The sequence below is a fragment of the Myotis davidii genome, unplaced genomic scaffold (assembly GCF_000327345.1).
Source record: "Myotis davidii unplaced genomic scaffold, ASM32734v1 scaffold1115, whole genome shotgun sequence".
Classification (NCBI taxonomy): Eukaryota; Metazoa; Chordata; class Mammalia; order Chiroptera; family Vespertilionidae; genus Myotis; species Myotis davidii.
The window spans coordinates 328,571-351,769 of record NW_006287910.1 but is presented as its reverse complement, the minus strand read 5'-3'; the positions used below and the strand labels follow the sequence as shown (position 1 = coordinate 351,769).

The 23,199-nt window shown below is 39.5% G+C and overlaps 1 protein-coding gene across 3 annotated transcripts in view; it reads right to left on the bottom strand.

The window, feature by feature from the left end:
* Positions 1–23,199, bottom strand: part of MKL2 (MKL/myocardin-like 2) — a 205,780-nt gene that overhangs the window by 166,055 nt on the left and 16,526 nt on the right. For all 3 annotated transcript variants that reach the window (XR_435455.2, XM_006759669.2, XM_006759670.2), the window contains exon 2: positions 17,805–17,868. The gene's annotated coding sequence lies outside the window, so the exon portion shown is untranslated. The remainder of the gene's footprint in view (positions 1–17,804; positions 17,869–23,199) is intronic.

Genomic DNA, 23,199 nt, shown 5'->3' with positions numbered 1-23,199 from the left:
CTTATATGCACACTAGAGGCCCAGTGCACGGATCCCTGCAGGCCTGCACATGCACATAAATCCACAAACACACTTTTTAAAAAAGCACTTCAGAATAAGTTGACCAATATCATGATCTTTTATTCCTAAACTAGAGGCCCAGTGCACAGATTCATGCCCCGGTGGGGTCCCTCGGCCTGGCCTGCGCCCTCTCACAATTCAGGACCCCTCAGGGGATGTCGGACTGCCAGTTTTGGCCCAATCCCCACAGGCCAGACCAAGGAATCTCACCAGTGCAGGAATCCGAGCACCGGACCTCTAGTATACATATAAGATCTTTGGTTAATGTCTTCCCACCCTCCTCCATTCCCTCTGAGATTCATCAGTCTGTTCCATGTTTCCATGCCTGTGCATTGTGCATCTGCCCCCTGGTGGTCAGTGCATGTCATAGCTACCAGTCAAATGGTCAAACAGTCGAACACTCAGCATATTAGTCTTTTATATATATAGATGCTTAACTCAGTCATTAAGAAAATGCAAATTAAAAATGCAGTGAGAGCCCTAGCCTGTTTGGCTCAGTGGATAGAGAGTCAGCTGCGGACTAAAGGGTCTTATGTTCAATTCTGGTCAAGGGCACATACCTTGGTTGCAGGCTCCTCCCCAGCTCAGGCCCTGGTCCAGGTGTGTGCAGGAGGCAACCAATAGATGTGTTTGTCTCACATCAATGTTTCTCTCTGTCTTTCCCTCTCTCTCTAAAAAATAAAAAATAAAATCAATGGAAAAGTAAGGATTAAAAAAAGATGCAATAAAATATCACTAAACCAGGGGTGGGCAACCTTTTTGTGAGTGCATGCCAAAACCAGCAAAACCTCTGACTCAAAATCCTTCTGCGTGCCAACCCTAATTTTTTTGAGAACATGTTATGCCTACTTGATATCTCTTACGGTGTATATATGTGAAGAACCTTGAATAAATAAAAAAATTCATTCGAGCGACAAAAACACAGTATATGATGGTGAAAAATACATAACGCTGTTGCAAAGTTTTTTAAACAAAAACATTTTCTGGAATGGCATTCCAAGTCCTCAATAGTTCGCTTTCGACACTTCTCTCTGGTACTCCGGTCTCTAATCACTTTTTTTCCCAATGTTTTCCAAGTAAACTCTAAGGTCAATAAATTTCTACTTCCAAATTGAGCTACTCTGAAATTCAGTCAACTACATTTCAAAGTCAGCCATGTCTATGGTCTTTAAGATAACTTGTTATGTAAAATTATTTATTTATCTATGATGCACCTACACTGAATTTATCTGAAAAATAAAAAAAGTCGATATTAAGAAAAAAACTGTAAATGGAAGATAAGAGAAGGTTTCGCGTGCCAACAAAAGTTACTGGCTTGCCATGTTTGGCATGCGTGCCAGGGGTTGCCCATCCTGCACTAAACACTTATTAGAATGGCTAAAATTAAAAAGACTAAGCATACTAACTGTTAACAGATGTGGAGCAACTGGAACTCTCATGAACTGCTGGTTGGGAAAGTAAAAGGATACAATAACTTGAAAATAATTTGCTAGTTTTTACAAAGTTAAACATACACCTACCATACGATCTAGCCACCCAACTCCTAGGTATTTGCCTAAGAGAAAAGAAAGCATATGTCCTTACAAAGATTTGTATATTGATGTTCAAATCAGTTTTATTTGTAAGAGCCAGAAACTGGAAACACCCAAATGGCCATCAACAGTAAATATCCACATTCCTCCACAATAAAAAGGAATAAACTACTGATATACTCAACATGGATGAATCTCAAAATAATTATGCTGTGTGGAAGAAGCCAGACAAAAAAAGAGTATATACTATACAAGTCCACTTATATAAAACCCTCAGATAGGCAAACTAATCTATATGACAGAAAGCAGATCAGCTGTTGCCTGGAGATGGAGGCAGAGGGGCATAAGGGTAAGATTACAAAGGGGTACAAAGAAACTTTGGGGGGTGATATTTTCATTATTCTTACTGTGGTTGTTTTATGGGTGCATATATATCTCAGAACTGATTAAACAGTATACTTGAGACGTGCCATTTACTGCATGTCAATTATGCCTCAATAAAACTGGAAAAAACAACTGCCTAAATTTTATCTTTTTTAAATTGCCCCCTTTTCAATGGCACCTGAAAATCATTGTAGCAAAGCAATTGGTGTAACTGCCTCAAATGCACCCTTTCCTTTAACCTTTACTCTATATAAACACAATTGTCAAAGTAAATTACTATTGGATGGAAAAGTGAACAAACTGGTCTCTCTGGATTGCACAGTGGTCTGTTTACTGGCTTCACATGAAGCCTGAATATTTAGCTAAACTACCAGTACTGAAGGCTTGGTCACTTAATATTGAAAATATTATAACCACAAACTGCCCTAGAGCGATTCATTAATTCAAATAAACATTTATTGTACATGTATTCTGTCTGACATTGTTGTAAGTGTTGGATTTCATGCAGAATGTTCAGTATGAAATTACAGAGCCATTCCATATCTACTATGGAAATAATTTGTAAAGTTTTAGTAATTACATTTAAATAACACGACTCAAGAATAAAGATGGAAATAAACTGACTCTTCTAATACAGTGAAAGTTAAAATAATAAATACTAGTGATAAGATGACTAAAGAATTGTACACTGGCAATTTAGAATTCCAGAACAAAGGTATGTCTTGAAAACTAAATGAATTCAGAACAAATATAAAAAAGTACTTCTATACACAGCTGCAAGAGTGGAGCTTCTCAGTGCCAAGTCCTCCAGCAAGGAATAAAAAAAAAAAGATGTGAAAACTTAGGAAGACAGATCCAAAATTCTATATATATATATATAAAATAACCAGAAAGCTTGAAGTAAATTCCCTAAATGTTAGCATCAAAGACAACACTCCATTCCACATCATATTCTTATCTGTTGATTTTAAGGAATTCTATGCTAACTGGACCAAGGGAGGTAATTACACCTGATTAAAGATGTAAGTTTATTTACTTATCACAAATAAAACTCAATAGGTCTACATATCTTGCCACAAATGTATAGGATATTGTACAGCTTGTCAAGGGTATCCATTTGCAAACTTTTCACTATCTTTATTTACAACTGTAGTGGTACTTCTCTTTTAGGCTTTTTCTATAAAAGAACCAATGAACTCATGCAACAGACATAAAATCAAATATTCCTTGTTAGAGATAACTGTTGATAACCTTGCACTTCAGATTCCCATAAAAATTGTATTCCTTTAGCAAAATGTTCAGGTTGCCTCTGAACTGTCATATTTTGTGTCCTCAAAGGAACAATTTGACTAAACAATAAGCTTTTAGTGAATTGACTGACATAATGATCTTCTGTGTCACATAGTCTAAAGACATCATACCCAAATTCTTATCCACATTATAAACCACTGCTAATATTCTAAATATTCAGTAACCCATAACATTCCAGACCACGGGTTCTGCAAGCATAGTCTGTAAATGGTCTCATTCCTGTAGAGAAACAATAACTATTAAAACAAAAGGTGAAAGCCCGGCCACTGTGACTCACTGGCTGAGCGTTGACATATAAACCAGGAGGTCAGGGTTCGAGTGTGACTCAGCGGCTGAGGGTCGACCTATTAACTAGGAGGTCAGGGTTCGATTCCCGGTCAGGACACATGCCCGGGTTGTGGGCTCAATCCCCAGTGGGGGTCCTCCAGGAGGCAGGCAGTCAACGATTCTCTCTCATCACTGATGTTTCTATCTCTCTCTCCCTCTCCCTTCCTCTCTGAAATCAATAAAAATATATTTAAAACAAAGATGAAAAACAAACCATAGTACTTTCTGTTTTCATGTTTCAGATTTTAAAAATGAAAGTTCTGTTTTAGGTAAAATGGTAAGAAAAGTATCCAAAAAGTAGAAGCATTCAACAGCTGATAGTCCACATTATGGAACTTCTCCATCTCAGCTCCAATATTTACTTTAATTAAAATAACAAATGACCCCTGCTGCAGTTTGAGTTCCACTCAAGCTAGGAACCAAGTTTGTGTTTCTTCATGACACCTCCACTGTCAATTATTGCCCTACTGTTACATTTCCTTTTGAAGAAAATATTGTTCTACTGCCCAACATCTGGTAATTTATAATGTGGCTGGCACTATGCTAAATACTTTATTTTTTTTAAAAAAAAATCTTATTGTTGAAAGTATTAGATATGTCCCTCTTTTTTCCCCATTAACCCCTTCTAGCCCACCCCTGGCCCCCGTCCCAGGCTTTTACCACCCCACTGTCTGTGTCCATGGGTAATAAATATATAGATGCATACAAGTTCTTTGGTTGATCTCTTCCCAGGCATCCCTGTCTTCCTTCTGAACTTTGACAGTCTGTTCCATGCTTCTATGTCTCTGGATCTATTTTGTTCAACAGTTTATTTTGTTCATTAGATTCCACATATGAGTGAGATCATGCGATACTTGTCTTTCTCTGGTTGGCTTATTTGGCTTATATGCTAAATACTTTATATGCAACATTTCCACTCACCGGAATATTTTACAGCTAAATCGTGTTACTGACCTTAAGAACTTGCCCAAGGTCACAGAGCTATTTCACAGCACATATGTATTAGTACAGAGGAAATCTTGAACCCTTTAGCAGTGAGTCTTCCAAGCCAGGCCCCAGTAGAACCACACCTGTCTGCAGGCGTGGACTCATCTAACCACGAGCACTTGGTGTGTACTTACTCTCCAAGTGGTTATATTCTCTAATTCATTATACGCCTTAACATGGAAGAGAAAAAAACATCATGACAGGACTAGGTGGTACGACAACTTATCTTCCATGCTTTGGCTTTCAGGTACTCTGTGTTATCATAATCTTGCAAAGTCAGGCAAGGCTTCTTTTGTAAGAAGACAAGACTATTTTAGAGCTGTGTAGTGTGATTAACTAGTATTGTGATTATTACATATTTAAACAATTCTGATTTAAAATCCTATCAGTGTTTATCGTATAAGCAATACAGTATACAAATATAACAAATAGGCTATATGAATAATTTATCCTTCGTTCCCGCCCAAGATTTGCCATTTCATTAATGACAGCATGGCACAGTGGTTTCAAATGATGCTCCTGGAGCCTCTGCAGGGTGACAGGCCAGCCTCCCCTGCCCTCTGAAAATGTACTGGAGTTTCATGAATAACACACTCAGAAAATAAGTCTACAAATGCCCTAGCCAGTTTGGCTCAGTGGAGAGAGCATCGTCCTGCTGACCAAAGGGTCTCGGGTTCAATTCAGGTCAAGGGCACATACCTCAGTTGCAGGCTCCTCCCCGGGCCAGGCCCTGGTCCGGGCATGTGTAGGAGGCAACCAATCGATGTTTCTCTGTCTTTCCCTCTCTCTTCCTCTCTCTCTAAAAGATCAATGGAAAAATATCCTGGGATGACGATTAAGAAAAAAAAAGTCTAAAAACCACACACTCCCCCACTCTTATCTCATATCTGTACACTATTTTGCCATCTTTGAGATTTACACTACAACTTAAATTCAGACTTTCCTAAACATAGAAGCAAAAACTGATTAACTAGCTTTTGCCTTCTGTTTGTCTATCAAAGACTATTCAGTAGAGAACATAAAATTCATCAGCTACTTCAACTATAGAAACTATAGTTAAAGCACATTAGGAATGCCTAATTATATACCAAATTATATGGATTACTTATAAGCACTTATCGGATTCCTTATAACTGCTAGGCAACACATTAGCCTAAATTCTATACACACTTAAATAGAAGTGCACTTCAATTGTCTTATACTTCTCATATTTCAAACAAATTCTTCTTAATTAGACTAAATCTAGGGAGAGATAAAATGTTTGGATTTCCCATTATTTAATGATCCTTTTAAAATTATATTTATCAGCCATACAAAAATCCAAAAGTCAAATAAGTGGAAAGACTGTGTATGTGAAAGTGATCTTGTCGCCTTAGGTAGTACATTAGAGGAGTGACCCTGACAAAGCCCAGAAACCAACTACAGAAGGATTCAGACTCCTTCAGGGCCCCATGTTTACCAGTCTGTGAGAGCTGCTTACTCCCTCCCTGACATCTAGGCTGTCACCTTCTCTCTTTTGAATAATGCTACCTTCGAAGAATTAATTAGTAAAGAAAGAAGCTAACTACCTCCTAAGAATAAAATCATTTCAGATGCATTTTAACTATATTTTTCCAGTAACTAATAAGAGTGCCTCCAGAAATCAGCATTCTTTAATTTCACCTCTGATTTCAAAAGGGATACAATTTGCAGGGGTCTGGGATCTCAGCATCGAGATTTTCCATTTTCAGTAATCATGTACTGAACTAATTTATGCAAGAATATAAAAAAAATTAAATATAACTTACGGTAATTTCAAAAGCTGAGATGCTATAAGCTACTCAATTTGAGTTCTTAGAAATGCTCTATTATATTACAACTTGCTAGAAGACACTGGCCTGCATTTGGAGTCAGGCAAATTTAGTAGGAGTTCTTTAGTAAAAAAAATTAAATAAATTTTAAAAAAAAGGAGGGAAGAGAGCTTGGAGGAAACTAAAACATATGCAATTTACTGTATCTTGTCATATGGCAGGGTGTTAGGTTGCGAAGTGTTCAGCCTACGAAAGTAATACAACTATATTTATGCCTTAAAATGAAAACAACAAAAACCAACTTCTCCCAAGTGTGAACATAATATTACTACTTTATATAAAGATGACCGTGTTTTTCTTATATTTAAATAACAAATATTATGGCATATCCAAAGTACCAATGGTTTGGTTTCCTGAGTACAGAGGGAAGACAGAGCTGGAAGCACATTTACCTCCAAATTAAAGGGTAAAAAACGAAAGTCAAATTCCATTTCTAGACTAGTGTTCCAATAGTTATTAAGAGATCAGAATCAGGAGTCAGATTTCAAAATGCCAAGATTTGAAATCTATAATTCATTTTATTTTTATATAAAAGATGAAACTAAGATAACATCTGCTATTCAAAATACAAAATTTAAGTCTGGACGTGAACTAAATTCCTACTTTTAAGGTGAACTTCCAGTCCTTTCTATTCACAAATAGGACTTGATTTATTAAGTTCCCTGCTTTGTATCTCCAGAGTTGATCAAAGCACATCTCTTAGTACAATCTGTATTGTTCCAAGTGTTTTATAAACATCTTTTGTGAGAGTTTACAGGAGTGATCTGAAATCATATCCAAGGTCTCATCCCATGAGTCAGTTATTCTTAAAAGGAAACAGAATCTGTCTTTATCACCTTTATTTTTCCATCTATCACAAATCTAATTCTAATCTGTCACAAACTTTAAAAAAATCATTGGCAGGACTGTCAGTAGGTAATTACTGGCAGTAACTACTAGGCAGTGCAACAGTGTAAAGAAAAAAGAGAAAAGGTAATTTCACTCCCTGGACATGAAAATTACAGGTCCACATGATATCTAAATTTTCAGTCCCTTAGCCAATAAGGACAATTCTTGGGCTTGTTTACCATCTACCCCTACAGTGATAACTCCCAAGTCTGTATTTCCTGTCCTCACCTGAGATACATACTGTCCATCCAGCTTCCTGCAGGAAATGTGCACTTGAATTCATTAATTCACATCTATTTACTAAATACCTACTACTGCCAACTAGAGTATGCTAGGCTCTGGAGATTGATAGCAAAGAGAACAGACAGTTTCTGTCCTTGTGGGTCTTCTAATGGTAAAGGAAGCCAAACCAATCAACAAATCATAAAAATGGGTAACATACAAATTGTGATTAGACCTATGTCCTAGTCTAGGCTGGTCTAAAACTGAACTTTTTATTCACTGCACTCTGACTTACTTGCCCCTGAACCCTTATTCTTGGATGGAATCATTACAGGTTACCAAAGCCACAAACTTGAGAGGCATTCTTGACCCCCACTTCCTCCTCCGATCTTCTCAATTTTGGGGTCTAGTCTGTGTTTCCAGAGTAGATGGACAGGATTGGCTCCACTCAGAACCTTTCCCTCACTTCTTTTGGGCACTCCCAATGTGTTGGTGGTAGAAAGCTTCCACAAAGACCCCAATGCCTAGTGAAGGCACAAAAACCCAAAGCCGAGAGCCCCTGGGGTTTTAGAGTATAGCTAGGAGGGAGAAGCTCTTTTGTCCCCTTGACTGGAGAGTGTGAAGATGGCTGCTACTCTGTGGAAAAACCTGAGAGAACAGAGATAGGGAAAAGAGCCCCTGTGATAACAAGTACCACTTCTAATCCCCAACATCACTGGTCACTGCAGCATTTTCATTTTCTTGTGTGCCCTTCTCCAAGAACCTTCCAATTAATCTCTCTTTTAACTTAAGATAGTTTGCCAAAACCGGTTTGGCTCAGTGGATAGAGCGTTGGCCTGCGGACTGAAAGGTCCCAGGTTCAATTCCGGTCAAGGGCATGTACCTTGGTTGCGGGCACATCCCCAGTGGGGAGTGTGCAGGAGGCAGCTGGTCGATGTTTCTCTCTCATCGATGTTTCTAACTCTCTATCTCTCTCCTTTCCTCTCTGTAAAAACTCAATAAAATATATTTTTTAAAAAAAAGATAGTTTGAGCAGGGTTTCTGTTACCTGTAGCTAGGATTCCTAATAGCTCCTACATGTTTCCAACCTGTTGTCTAACCCAACTCAGGCACAAATACCCTCGTTCAGGCCCTCATCAACTCTCACCTGGACTAGTGTAACAGTGTAATGGGTCTTCTGTGTCCAGTCCTGTCCCTTGCACCCAACATTCATATAAAGTAACCAAAGTGACCACATCACTCTGCCCCTGCCGGACTCATCAACAGAGAAAATCTGAATTCATTAACAGAACACCCAACTCTCTATAATCCTCTCCAGCCAAACAACTGTTACTCTCTGCCTCAAATTTTATGCTGTGATTATATGAATCTATTTGGACTTCTTCTGCTTAGACACACACACACACACACACACACTCTCTCACACATACACACACACGGCTTCTGCTTAGACACACACACACACTCACACACACACGGTTTCTGCTTAGACACACACACACACATACAGCTTCTTCTGCTTAGACACACACACACACACACACATACACTCTCTCACACATACACACACACGGCTTCTGCTTAGACACACACACACACTCACACACACACGGTTTCTGCTTAGACACACACACACACTCACGGCTTCTGCTTAGACACACACACACACAAACAGCTTCTTCTGCTTAGAGAGACACACACACACATACAGCTTCTTCTGCTTAGACACACACACACACACCATGCTGAACTAATTAGACCTAAAGAAATTAAACTGGTTTCTTTAGGTTCGCTTCTAGGCATCAAAGTCATCACACCTATGTCAACATTTTATTACATCGATAATCATAAACATTGTTGCTATAAGGTATCTGGTACCAGGAAACATGGCAAACACAGCAGCAAGTAACCAGAAGAGAGAACCATAGACCCTAACATCTTTGTGGACTGAACACAAGTGTCTCCTCTTAACGAGGCATCCTTGCCCAGATGGAGGAGAGTACTCCCTCCTCTCCTGCATACCTCCTCTGTGCATGCTACTAGCATGGCATCTGAGCACTTGTTTCTTAAGGACAGGGCCATGTTCCACTCACTCTGGATTCCCAAGCCCAGTCAAGTTCACAGAACTATGCTTGCATTCTGAGCTAGGCAGAACACTGAAAAGTCATTTTTCTAATTTTTTTTAAAAAAAGGCACACTAGGTGTTAGATTAGAAAAATTGGTCTTTTCACATTGAATTAGATGAGAATATTTGAAAAAAATGAAAGATGTTTCATACCTCTAATCGCCTATATAGTTAACTAGCTGACTACTCAATTTTGCATCAATTTTTTAAATAGGAGAAATAATGAGAAATTTTTAATCTTACACAGAATTTCAAAAAGAGAAAAGACTGCACAAACAACCAAAGAGTAGATGAACTGAACTTCATAAAAAAAATAAATAAAAGCTTTCTGCTTCAAAGAACAACTTCAAGAATGGGAGGAAATTTTTACACTTCATTTATCTGACAAGAATGTGTGTGTACATGTGTATTTCCAGAATAAAGAACTATTACATCTCAACAATAAAAAGACAACCCAATTTAAAAATAAAAAAAGAATCTGAACAGGTATTTCTCTAGAAAAGATATATGAGTGGCCAATTAGCACATGGAAAGATGCTCAATATCATTAGTCATTAGAGAAATGCAAAGCAAAACCGCAGTGAGATACCACTTCACATACCCATTGGGATGGCTACTATAAAAAAACAAACACCAAGAAAATAAGAAATGTTGGCAAGGATATGTAGAAATTGGAATCCTCTAACATTGCTGATGGGAATGTAAAATGATACAGCCACTTTGGAAACAGTTTGGCAGTTCATAAAAAAAGTTAGGGCATAGAGTTAATCATAAGACCCATCAATTCTACTCCTCGGTCAGTGATGGCGAACCTATGACACGCGTGTCAGAGGTGACACGCGAACTCATTTTTTTGGTTGATTTTTCTTTGTTAAATGGCATTTAAATATATAAAATATATATAAAATATATAAATCTTTGTTTTACTATGGTTGCAAATATCAAAAAATTTCTATATGTGACACGGCACCAGAGTTAAGTTAGGGTTTGTCAAAATGCTGACACGCCGAGCTCAAAAGGTTCGCCATCCCTGTCCTAGGTACATATCCAAGAGAAATGAAAACATATGTCCTCCCAAAAACCTATACCTGACAGTTCACAGCAGCATTATTCATAACAGCCAGAATGTGGAAACCACCCAAATGTCCATCAATAGGTGAATAAACAAAATGTGGTCTGTCCATGCAATAGAATATTATTCAGCAACAAAAAGAGATGAAATTTCTGATACATGCTACAGCATAGATGAACCTCAAAAACATGCCAAGTAAAAGAAGCCAGACGCAAAAGGCCGCATATATTGTGTGACTCCATTTATACGACGGGTCCAAGAGGTAAATCCATAGACACAGAAAGTGGTTTCCAGGGGCTAAAGAGAGGGAAGAATGAAGAGTGACTGCTCATTAGGTAGGGGTTTCTTTTCGGGGTGATGGAAGTGTTCTGGAATTAGACAGTGGCGATCAGTGCACAACTCTGTGAATATATTAAAATCCATTGAATTGTATTCTTTAAATGGGTGAACTTTATGGTATGTGAACTATATCTCAACAGAGCTGTCATTAAAAATTGACTACAAAAAATCATACAATGACACCTCTGTGCAGTGGCCTGGTTAAATCATTCTGCCTACTATAGGATAACCTGCTGTAAAAAACACAGAGTCTGTTCAAATGAAGAAACAATTTATTTCTTTTCCTACCATGAAATCCCTTCAGTGACCAACCATAAAATCAAGTCCAAAGTAAAAAGAGAAAAGAGCAAGAGCACACAATTTGCAATTCCCTGGCAGGTGTGAAATGAACCAAAGATTTGCACAAAGAAAATGTTTATCAGAACTGTTCACTTCCCTTTGATTACACAGCTATAAACAAGTCAAAATTCTTTTTAACTCATGAGAAAATGTGCCAGCTTCTTTATTAGCAAAGAGCAAGGAAAAACAAGCATCTCTTCTATAACAAAATTAACATCCAACAGAAGGTCTGTTTGTACTTGGCCGTCATGAACCTTTCATCTCAGAGCACTGTTAAATTAAACAAGCCTATGTTGTATTGAACACAGCGAGCCAGACACCCTGGCAGGCTCCTAAACTTCATCAGTTAATGTTGAAGAATGATAGAAATAAAGAGGATGGTAGGAACGAAGGTGATGGTGATGACAAAGTAGCTTCATCTTCATTCTGTCCAACACTTCAATTATCTACAGTAACAGAAACATCCTAGCAACTGTGAGACCCTTTTCTCGGTCAATGTACATAAGAAGAGAGCACGGACTTTGGAGCCAGAGAGATCTGGATTCCAGTCACTGTTTTTTCTAACCTACTTAAGCTGTGTACCCAAGGACAAAGTGCATAACCGAGGCCTTCTGTTCTCTAAAACCGGGGTGACTGCATCTGTCCTCTCTGATTTGTGAGCACTAAATGACGGAATGCACACAAACAGTAGAGGCCCAATGCTCAACATGTATGGCCCACCATAAAAACCCTCACTGCTCTCAGCTCTCCCAAGCACATACTCGTTTTAGAGCTTATATCGTCATATAAGTAACTGACATCAGCCATCCTTCTTCTACCCCAAGTACATCTAACAACTGAAAGATTCTATGAAGATTTCACATTAAATAAATTATCTCCCTTCCCGTAGAATTGAAGGTGGGAAAGTCATCAAGAAAGTCTGTCTTAAATGTCTTAATTTAGGGCATGACACAAAGCATTCATTCACCTAAGAAGTATTTAAAAGCACTGAACTGAGAGACACCAAGAGAAACAATTACTATTAGAGAAAATGCATATTTTTCAGTGCAATAATTGGTAACCTTTCCATTAAGATTGATGCAAAAGCCTAACTGTCCTCTCGACCAGGAGTTCCAACTGCTCGCTATGACGTGTGCTGACCACCAGGGGGCAGCACAGAACATGGCGGGCATTGGTGAGATGGCACTGGCAGTGGGCAGCACTGGAGGTGCTGCCAGCCCAATGGGCCCCAACGAGAGCGGGACAGTGGTGGAATGGTAGACCAGGTGAGTGGGCAGCACCAGGCCAAGATGGGTGCGAGCGGGGCCTGATAGCCCCACCGATTGCTCCGCAGATGGCAACCAGCAGCGGCGGCGGAAGCCTGCGGGGGCCTGGAGGCCCAGGTGCTGCCCAGGGCCCAGAGGTCAGCTGGGACCTGCCCTTCCACATCAGACGCTCACGCTTTGATCACGAGCCAGGCCCAGGGACTGCATCTGTGTACGAATTTTGTGCACCAGGCCTCTAGTCTGATTATAATTTCCAAGTGTCAGTAATCAGTTCTCAAAGTAAAAGAAAAAGGAAGTGGAATGGTTTCAAGACTCCAGAAAAGATGTAGGAGGATATCCTTTGACAATGACAGCAATTAATGTTTGAGTGATGGCTGCTGGAACATTCAGACTGAAAAACTTTATTACATTAGAATACACCGAAATCTATTTAAAACAAAACTTACTGGGTTTAATATACACAAACACAACCCTTACCATGAACTACGTGTCCTCGCTGAACAAACTGGCATGAAGGAAAAACTTGCATGATACTCCCGGAAATGATGGTGTTCAGCCATACTCCCATGTTGGAAATCTTTTTAAAGAGAGTACCTAGACAGCAGTAATAACCAGAGCCAGACTTCTCTGCTCAGCTCCACACACATATCCATCATGCACACTAAGCAAAGCTTCCAGAGTTAGGAAGGACAAAAATTTCTCAAGGAGGATGGGACAGAGACTGAGGATATCCCTAGGGAGTTGCACTAAGCACTGCGCTCTCTATGGAACTTGTGACCCAAATCTACTGTTCTCCATCCCTTTTTTCTATAACTCTACCCTTAAGACTCTGAGTTAATAAGACCTCTGTGAGAGACCAACACAGTTACAGATACTATAGAAGTAAGCCCAGTGTTGGCTTTGCTAGGGATCTATTATCCTCTGTATATAAGTACTTAAATTTTTTTTCCTTTCCTACTGCAGTTCTATACTCTCACCCTGATCATTGGAATTTTATCTAAATATTCTGCACCACAAATTCTGTATATGAAGACAGAACTTCTCCTCTTTCCAATTTTCCAATCAAATAACCACTTACACTGCCAGTCTAAATTTTAAGCTTGATGACTAAAATAGGAAAAAACTATTACAAATGCACAAAATCCAACTCACTAAATACGTAACAATATCTTAAAATTTGTTTCTTTTTTTAATGTGTTTTTATTGATTTCAGAGAGAGGAAGGAAGAGGGAGAGAAAGATAGAAACTTCAACAATGAGAGAAAATCACTGATTGGCTGCCTCCTTCCCTCCCTGCCCCACTACTGGGGATTAAGCCTGCAACCTGGGCATGTGCCCTTAGCAGAAATTAAACCATGACCTCTTGGTTCATGGGCTGACACAACAACTGAACCACACCAGCTGGGCAAAATCTATTTTTGTACAGTATAAAAATGTTTACAAATGCAGCTAAGAGAAATAAATGACAGTCTCAACTACTACTGGTAGTAATTCCTCACTTTCCAGGAGTATTTTTAGAATTAGGTTTAAAGAAATTAACTCATCAGTGAAATGAAAGCTACCTATACACAAATTCCTATACTGCCATAGAAAAGAGATTAAAGAACCCCAAAACTGTGGTTATTTTAGAAAACAAATACAAGCTTATACCATTAGACACAATATCAGAGGGAAAAGTCTAGGAAATCTCAATTTAGGTACAACTAAAAATTCAGTAATTTCAAGTCTGCCTACATTTAATTTTGGACTATTTTTAAAAAATACAGTCCAAAGTTAATATGGACTGCCTCCTGCATGCCCCACAGTGGGGATTGAGCCTGCAACCCGTGCATATGCCTGATGGGGAACTGAACCGTGACCTCCTGGTTCCTAGGTCAATGCTCAGCCACTGAGCAACGCCGGCTGAACTGGACTCTTTTTATGTTTTTTGTTTGTTTGTTTGTTTTTAGGGAGAGAGGGAGGGAAAGGAATAGACAAAAACATCGATGAAAGAGAGTCATCAATTGGCTGCCTCCTGCAGGCCCCCTACTGGGGATCAAGCCCGAAAACTGGGCATATGTCCTGACTGGGAATTGAACCCAGGACCTCTTGGTACATGGGATGATGCTCAATCCACTAAGCCACACCCGCCAGGCTGGACTATTTTTTAAGGAAGGAGTTGCTAAGCAAATTAAAACACAAATAAAAATTGCTAAATTATTAAATCAATTTTAAAATGTTACATGCAAATAACAAACTAGCTCATGCATCCCCTTATTAGAATCCCATATTCCAATGGAAACAAAATGTATGAGACAAGAATTCACAATGTTGCTAAAACGTATTAGAGCCTTGATGGATATGACTCAGCTGGTTGGAGTGTCATCCCCTACATCAAGAAGTGGTGGATTTGATTCCCAGTTAAGTCACGTACCTAGGTTGCAGTTCCATCTCTAGTCAGGGTGAGTATGGGAGGCAACTGATCGATACTTCTTTTTCACATCGATGTGTTTTTTTATTCGCTCTGTCCCTCTTCCTCCCTCACTAAAATCAGTGGAAACTCATGTTATCAGAGGAGGATTAAACAAAAATGGAGTAGATAATTTTTCCATCTTCTCTGTTTATTTTGGCTGTGAAAAACCGGTGTAGGCGTCAGAAAAGCTTAATAGGCAGGATATAGGACAAAGATTTATATATTCTCCATGGCTGGCAATCCATATCTCTACCTCTATTTAAAAAAATTTTTTTTATCTTTATTGTTGAAAGTATTACATATGTCCTCTTTTTTCTCTCATTGATCCCTTCTAGTCCACCCCTACCCCCCACCCCAGGTCTTCACCACCCTACTGTCTGTGTCCATGGGTTATGCATATATGCATTCAAGTTCTTTGGTTGATCTCTTCCCACCCACCCACCCCCACCTTCCCTCTGTCTCTACTTCTATTTTTAATAAATGTCGAACCACACAATTAAAATACAACTCAATTTCTCTCCATTATAACTAAAAATATATTTTGGGGAATTCACTTTATCCTTGTCTTCAAATAACATAACTGAAAAAATACTTCGTCTATAACAGGAAATATAAATAGGATTCCTTAATAAGATCTAGCATCCTTCCTGGTTTAGATACTACTTTGCCCTTAACAGCAACAAAAATACAAATGAAAAAGAATATTTAAAATACCGTAATGTAAATGAGCCTGAAAAGAAATGAGATATAGTCCAAATCAACAGTCTAAATAAAATGTCACAAAATTTTAAGGTAGCAAGTGTCACTATAACTATGTATGCCTATTTTTAAAAACCACAGGTGCTAGTTTTATTCTCCAATAAATTAAGTTTCTTAATTAAAATTTAAGATACTTCTCTTTTACATCTTAATTCTAACTCAATGACAATATACACCAATCATTTACTCCTTCAAAAATGGTTTGTGTGTCTATCATGTATGTTCCAGGTATTATATGAGTTGCTAGATGTAAGCTGGTAAATAAAACAGGCTTGGTCCTGGCCTCAATAATTTTAACTTGGACTTAAAAGCACTCACATGAAATGCAATCTATATTATAAGAATATGCACTTTATATCTAGGGAAAAGATAAATTACTTTTTAATCCCCACTTGAGGATATGTTTTTATTGATTTTTTTAGGGAGGGGGGGGAAGAGAAGGAAAGAGCATCGATTGGTTGCCTCCTGTACATGCCCCCAACCGGGGATCAAATCTACAAGCTAGGTAATGTGCCCTACTGGGAATCGAACTGGAAACTTTCTGGTGTTTAGGACAACACTCCAACTGGCTGGGGTGGGAAGTTTTAATTGGTTTTTATTGAGTCAAAGAACAAAGAGTAGGTCAATAGTGTGTATAATCCTTTTTGATCGAAATAAAATAAAAAACAAACACAAAATTAGAGCCCACATTCGTATCAGCAACAGGCAAAATCCTTTGGACAGATGAGACTTAATGTCAATATTCATAGGTTTACATGTGAAAGCATATTCACTTAGTTCACGTAACTCAATAATATTCCATGATTACCCAAGTTTGTAAATCCTATTCGGTATGCTTTTCTGCAATTGTACCCATGTTTGAAATCTATTAAGAAGTTGAAGTTTTTAAAGCTCTACTATAAATTTAAAAAACAACAACAGGTATTGCTCTCTATAGACGGAAACTTTCTGTACCCAGAACAATTAGTGTCAATAATTTTAAAATATTTATGAGTTAGGGCAATAGACTAAAAAAGAACACAACATATTTTAACATTTTCATCACATTTAAAGTCCAAGAGTGTCTCACTTACACATGAGAATCACAGATACAGTCTCAATAAGGAAATTCTTCATGTAAATAAACATGTCAAACTCGAGGCCTGGTGTACGACAGATGTGCACTGACCACCAGGGTGCAGACGCTCAACGCAGGAGCTATGGAGCAACAGCAACTTTGCAGAGTGCCCCCTCACACTCCGGGACCCCTCGGGGGATGTCGGACTGCCAGGGAATGGGCCTGAGCTGGCAGTCAGACATCCCCTGAGGGGTCCTTAGCGCTGCCACAGAGACAGGAGAGGCTCCCACCACTGCCATTGCGCTCGCCACTGTGAGCCCAGCTTCTGGCTGAGCAGCGCTCCCCATGAGAGTGCACTGACCACCAGGGAGCAGCTCCTGTGTTGGGCATCTGCCCCCAGTGGTGAGTGTGTGTCATAGTTACCGGTTGTTCCACGCATATTAGCCTTTTATTATATAGGATGAAAGAGGTCTTTGAAAACATAAAGTTTATTTTAGGCAAAAACCTTGCTATCTCAAAAAGGTACCATTTTTTTCTCCTATTGACTGGAGAAAATTAAAAAGATTTAAAAACTCAGTGTGAGCAGGGGTATGGAAAACATGACCCTCATGGACTTTGCTGGGGATCAGGATAAGGTGGGAGGGTGGTGGTAATAAATTGGTAGTCTTTACAGAGGGCACTTTAGCCATATGTATATTTAAAACATGTATAATATTTGACTCAGCACCTGTATGTCTAAAAAATAAATGAGTAAGTATACAACAATGTAAGTACAGGGTTGATCAACATATCATTAACTATTATCTCTTAAAAAAATTAAATCATAAAAAACTTACCTCAGTCAAATATTTAATTATATTCTTCTCTTACATTCTCTTTATTAGCACCTTTATTGTGAACCTGGAAAAGGGGGAAAAAAGTGAAAATTACTTTTTATTGAACACTTACTTACATGCCAGACAGGTGGTCAAATAAAGCCTCCTGGAGAACATGAAGTCTGAGATAAATTGGAAAAAACAAAATGGAAGTTACTAAAGTGGGATTGTTGGGAAAGAAAGTTGAGACTTGCAAGTATAATTAAATAACTTTCCCTAAAATTTTCAAGGAGCTACATAAATGACTATACTATTGAACAAATTGTCTTAAAGATCTGAAGCAGGTGAAAAGTTGGGTTGCTAGACTCACAACACCTGCATCGAATCCCAGCTCTCCACTTCTTAGCTTGTGTAATCTTCAGCAAGTCCCCAAGCCTGTGTGTCTCATTTTCACCATCCTATATAATAAAAGCGTAATATACAAATTGTCCCCTCCACCGGGAGTTCGACCAGGGGGTGGGGCCTGTCATGCACTGGGCCTCTAGTATGTATAATAACAATATCCAACTCAAAATTGTGGAGGATTATATAAAGTAATCCACATCAAGACTTTATAACAGTTTCTGGAATGTAACAAATGTTCAATAAATGTTAATTATTGCTTTTATTATTATCCTAGATTCTAGTATACTCTAGTAACTAGAGGCCCAGTGCACGAATTCATGCATGGGTGGGGTCTGGCTGGCCTGGCCCCAATCAGGGCAGATTGGGGCCAGGCCTTTCGGGAGGGTGGTTCACCAGTCAGCCCGCACGATTGGAGCCTGATCAGGCCCGGGTAGGGGCTGCAGGCAGTTGGCTGGCCAGTCCTGCCCCTCATCAGGGTGGGGAGGCTGATATGGGGTGGGACCGGGCAGGAAGAGGGGCTGCAGGAGGTTGGCCGGCTGGCCCTACCCCTTATTGGGGTGGGGTGGGGGGGGGCGATTAGGGGTGGGGCCAGCCGGGAGGAGGAGCCACAGAGTGGTTGGCCAGCTGGTCCCACCCCCTGACCAGACCAGTTCGCTGGCTGCAGTGGGTGTCATAGCAACCGGTCATTCTGGTAGTTACAGCTTTGTGGTCACTGGCTTTTTATATATATATCCTAGAGGCCCGGTGCATGAATTCGTGCATGGATGAGGTCCAGTCTGACCTCCCTGATCGGACGATCAGGCCGGGCTGGCCAAGGGAGGGGACGCGGGAGGTTGGCCCACTGGCCCTGCTCCCTAGTCGAACTCCCATCAAGCTCCTGGTCGAGGGGACAATTTGCATATTAGCCTTTTATTATATAGGACTAGTAGATACTTTTGTTTAATAAAAATCTGTACTGACATTACTTTATTATTGACAAATGGGATAATCTTATCTTCAAGAAGCTTATAGGGTACTTGGAGAGAGGTAAGAGTTACCCAGACACATAAGACAAAAGAAAGATCAACGTTAATTATTATTCATTTATTTAACAAATCTCAGAGTCTGTTCATTGGCAGGTATTTTGCTAGGTGGACAGGATGGACATAGTTTCTCTCCTCACATTTCCAGCCTATCCAGGGCCATGCTATAGGACAGATGAGATACACGAGGAGAAACAGGCTGTTTTTTACTGGCATGGGGCAGTATGTATCTGAACTGACAGAACTGGATAGCAGAACATTCATGATAGGAAATACAGGATGTCTGGGTAGCCTCATTGTCAGGGTGCATCCAAGAGGGCAAAAAGTAATCAGGATAGAAAGCAGGGAGAATCTCATGCTGGTCTGAATCTGTTCTCTATTCTCAAGTGTGTTGATTATCCTGCTCAAATTGAACCACAACAATTGTAATATACTTTATTTGTTATAATTTCAATTTGAATACCTTTTTATTGCTTTTCTTCATGGTTTTGTTTTTTGCATTTTAAAGGTGAGAGGGGTAAGAGTAGGAAAAAGGAAAAAAGAACAAAATTTCAACCCATGTTGGCAGTGATGATGGAAGTGGAATTATATGATGAGCTTTATATTTTCTTTTTTAATTCTCCCAACTTTCTAACAAAGACAAAATTGCTCCTTTTACAGATTAAGAAACTGAGGCTCTGAGTAGTCAAACAGATCCCCAGATGTCCACAGAACTAATAAATGAAGACACAAAATTAAACTGCAAGCTTGACTCCCAAGTCTTTCCTTTTCTTAGGCAAAAATATATAAGGGATTCTGAAGAATTTAAAGTCTTTTAAAAAAAATGACTTAAAACTCCAGGGTCTACCAATTTCTGTACTTATACAGAAATAAATAGCCTTCATATACACAGTCACAACCATTTAGAAAAGACAAAGGAAGATTGTACTTATAAAAACAATAAAAAGTAAAATAGTTAAGATGAATTTAACAAGAAATGGGCAAAACCTACATGAGAAAACCTTTAAAAGCTTCACAAGGATTCGAGAGTAAAATCAAATGGAAAAATATACAATGTCCTTGAACAGGAAAATTCAACACCAGAAAAATATCGAACCTCCCTATGTTAGTTTATAAATTTAACATGATCTCAATTTTTTAAAAGAGATTCCCCCCACCAGAACAAGACAAAATGATTCTAAAGTTCACATGGAAAAATAAGCAAGCAAGAACTGCCAGGAAAATGAAGGGCAACAAGGGAAACTAGCTTTATGAAATATCAAAAACATTTTATAAAACCAATAATGTAAACTGGTGTATGAATAGGAAGACTGAAGGAATAGAACAGGAAGTTGAGAGGTGTACCTCAATATATCGGGAAGTTCAGGATACAATAAAGGTGCATTGTATTCTGAAACAAATGGATAAGGTAACTGGTGAGCACATTGAGAAAGACAAAGCTGAATCTATACATCACCCCTGAATGCCAGAATAAATTCTACATGGATCAAAGATTTAACTTAAAAATGAAACCATAAATGTATTAAAGAAAACAAAAGCAAATTCTAAATTCTTGGAGACTTTTCTGTGACTTAATCCAGACACCAAAAAAAATCAGTATTAACTACCTAAAACTTAAAGATACAACTTTTAAGCCTGCTCTAGCCCAAAATACATGAAAGTAAAAAAAAAAAAACACAAAAACAAACACACACACACACACACAAATGACAACTGGGGATAATTGCAACTCACATTGCAAAGGGCTAAACTCGCTAATTTACAAATAGAAATTGATTAGAGAAAAAGCAATCCAAAGAAAAATGTGCAAAGGGCAAGAACAGAAAAAGAATTTGAAATAGCCTTTAGGCATATGAAAAGATATTCATCTTCATTCATAATCATAGCAATGCACATTAAAACTACACCTAGTTATCATTTTTCACCTATCAAACTGATATAAACTCAAAAGTTGGAGTCTGTTGGTGAGGCTATGAAGAAACAGGTGCTCAAATATATTATTTAAGAAGGTTCAAAATGGTACAACCCTGAAGGAGGACAGCATTTATCAAAATTATAATTGCACTGTTCACTAACCCAGCAATATTACTTCTAGAAAGATATCCTACATAGACACCTCGCATATACAAAATGACATGTATACAAGGTTATTCAAGCCAGGTTGTCTGTGATTGTAAGAGACTGTAAAAAAAACCTCAACTATGCATCAGTGGGAGCTAGTTCAATAAACTATGGTACAGGCATACAATGGGATAGTCTGAAGCTGTTAAATATTTGTTTTCCATACACTAATACGGGAAGATCCAAAAGGTATATTAACTAAAAAATGCAAAGCAGCATAATCATTTACATAGTATGCTACACTTTATATAAGAAGGAGAAAGTATATATTATTATACTGGTATTTGCTTCTATCTATACAAAGAAAAATAGACATCTATAGGAAACAAAACAAGTTTTCTGCAGAGAGAAAGGGACAGGTTAGACCAAGAGAGTTGCTAGAGTCCTCAAAAAATATGAACATTTTATTTATACAAAATGAATTTTAAAGTGTTAAAAGTATAGCTTATAGAAAAGAGAAAAAGAGAACTACCTATAAATCAGAGTCAAAATCCAACTAGAATTAAAAGAAAATTTTCTCTGAAATTAGATATTAACTAGAGGCCTGGTGCATGAAATTCGTGTACTGAGGAGTAGGGGGAGGGTGTCCCTCAGCCCGGCCTGTGCCCTCTCGCAGTCCAGGCAGGCGGACATTTCTCTCGCAGTCTGGGAACCCTTGCTCCTTACTGCCTGCCTGCTCACTGCTCCTTACCACTGGGCTCCCTGTTCCTTAATGCTGCCATGGAGGCAGGAGAGGCTCCTGCCACCACCGCTGCACTCGCCAGCCATAGCCTGGCTTCTGGCTGAGTGGCGCTCCCCCTGTGGGAGCACACTGGCCACCAGGGGTCAGCTCCTTCGTTTAGCGTCTGTCCCCTGGTAATCAGTGTGCATCATAGTGACCGGTCGTTCTGGTTGTTCCACCATAATGGTTGCTTACACTTTTATTATATAGACTAGAGCAGGGGTCCTCAAACTATGGCCCGCAGGCCACATGTGGCCCGCCGGAAACATTTATCTGGCCTGCCGGGTGTTTTTGCCGCCGCTGCCTAGCAGCCAACTTGTTCCGGGGCCGCAGTGAGCATGTGTGGAATATCTGAGGGACAGTGAACTGGCCCCATTTAAAAAGTTTGAGGACCTCTGGACTACAGGCCCGATGCATGAAATTCATGCACGGTGTGTGTGTTGGGGGGGGGAGGATACCCTCAGCCCAGCCTACACCCTCTCCAATCCGGGACCCCTCAGGGGATGTCCGACTGCCGGTTTAGGCCCGTAAACCAGCAGTCGGACATCCCTCTCACAATCCGGGACTGCTGGCTCCTAGCTGCTCACCTGCCTGCCTGATCGCCCCCAACTGCCCCCCCTCACTGCCGCCCCACCAGCATGGTTGCCCCTCACTGCCCCCCTCTGCCGGCCTGGTCATCAATCACTAACCCCCCTGCCAGCCTGGTTGCCCCATGCAGCCTGCTGCTCAGTCATTTGGTCATCCCTCACTAACCCCCCTGCCAGCCTTATCGCCCCGTTCAGCCTGTTCGGTCGTCAGTGCAGTTGTTTCGGGTGTGACGGCCCCTGGCTCTTTATATATATGGATAAGCAATTCTAGTGTGGACATCGCTAAAAATTATAAAAGATTAATTTTTTCTTCAACCAAGTTAAAGCATGTGACCATAATAATGTATGTTTTTAAAATCTACTTTTATTGATTTCAGAGAGGAAGAGAGGGAGAGAGGGGTAGAAACATCAACAATGAGAGAGAATCATTGATCGGCTTTCTCCTGCATGCCCCACACTGAAGATCGAACCCGCAACCTGGGCATGTGCCCTTGACCGAATCAAACCTGGGACCCTTCAGTCCACAGGCTGACACTCTATCCACTAAGCCAAACCAGCTA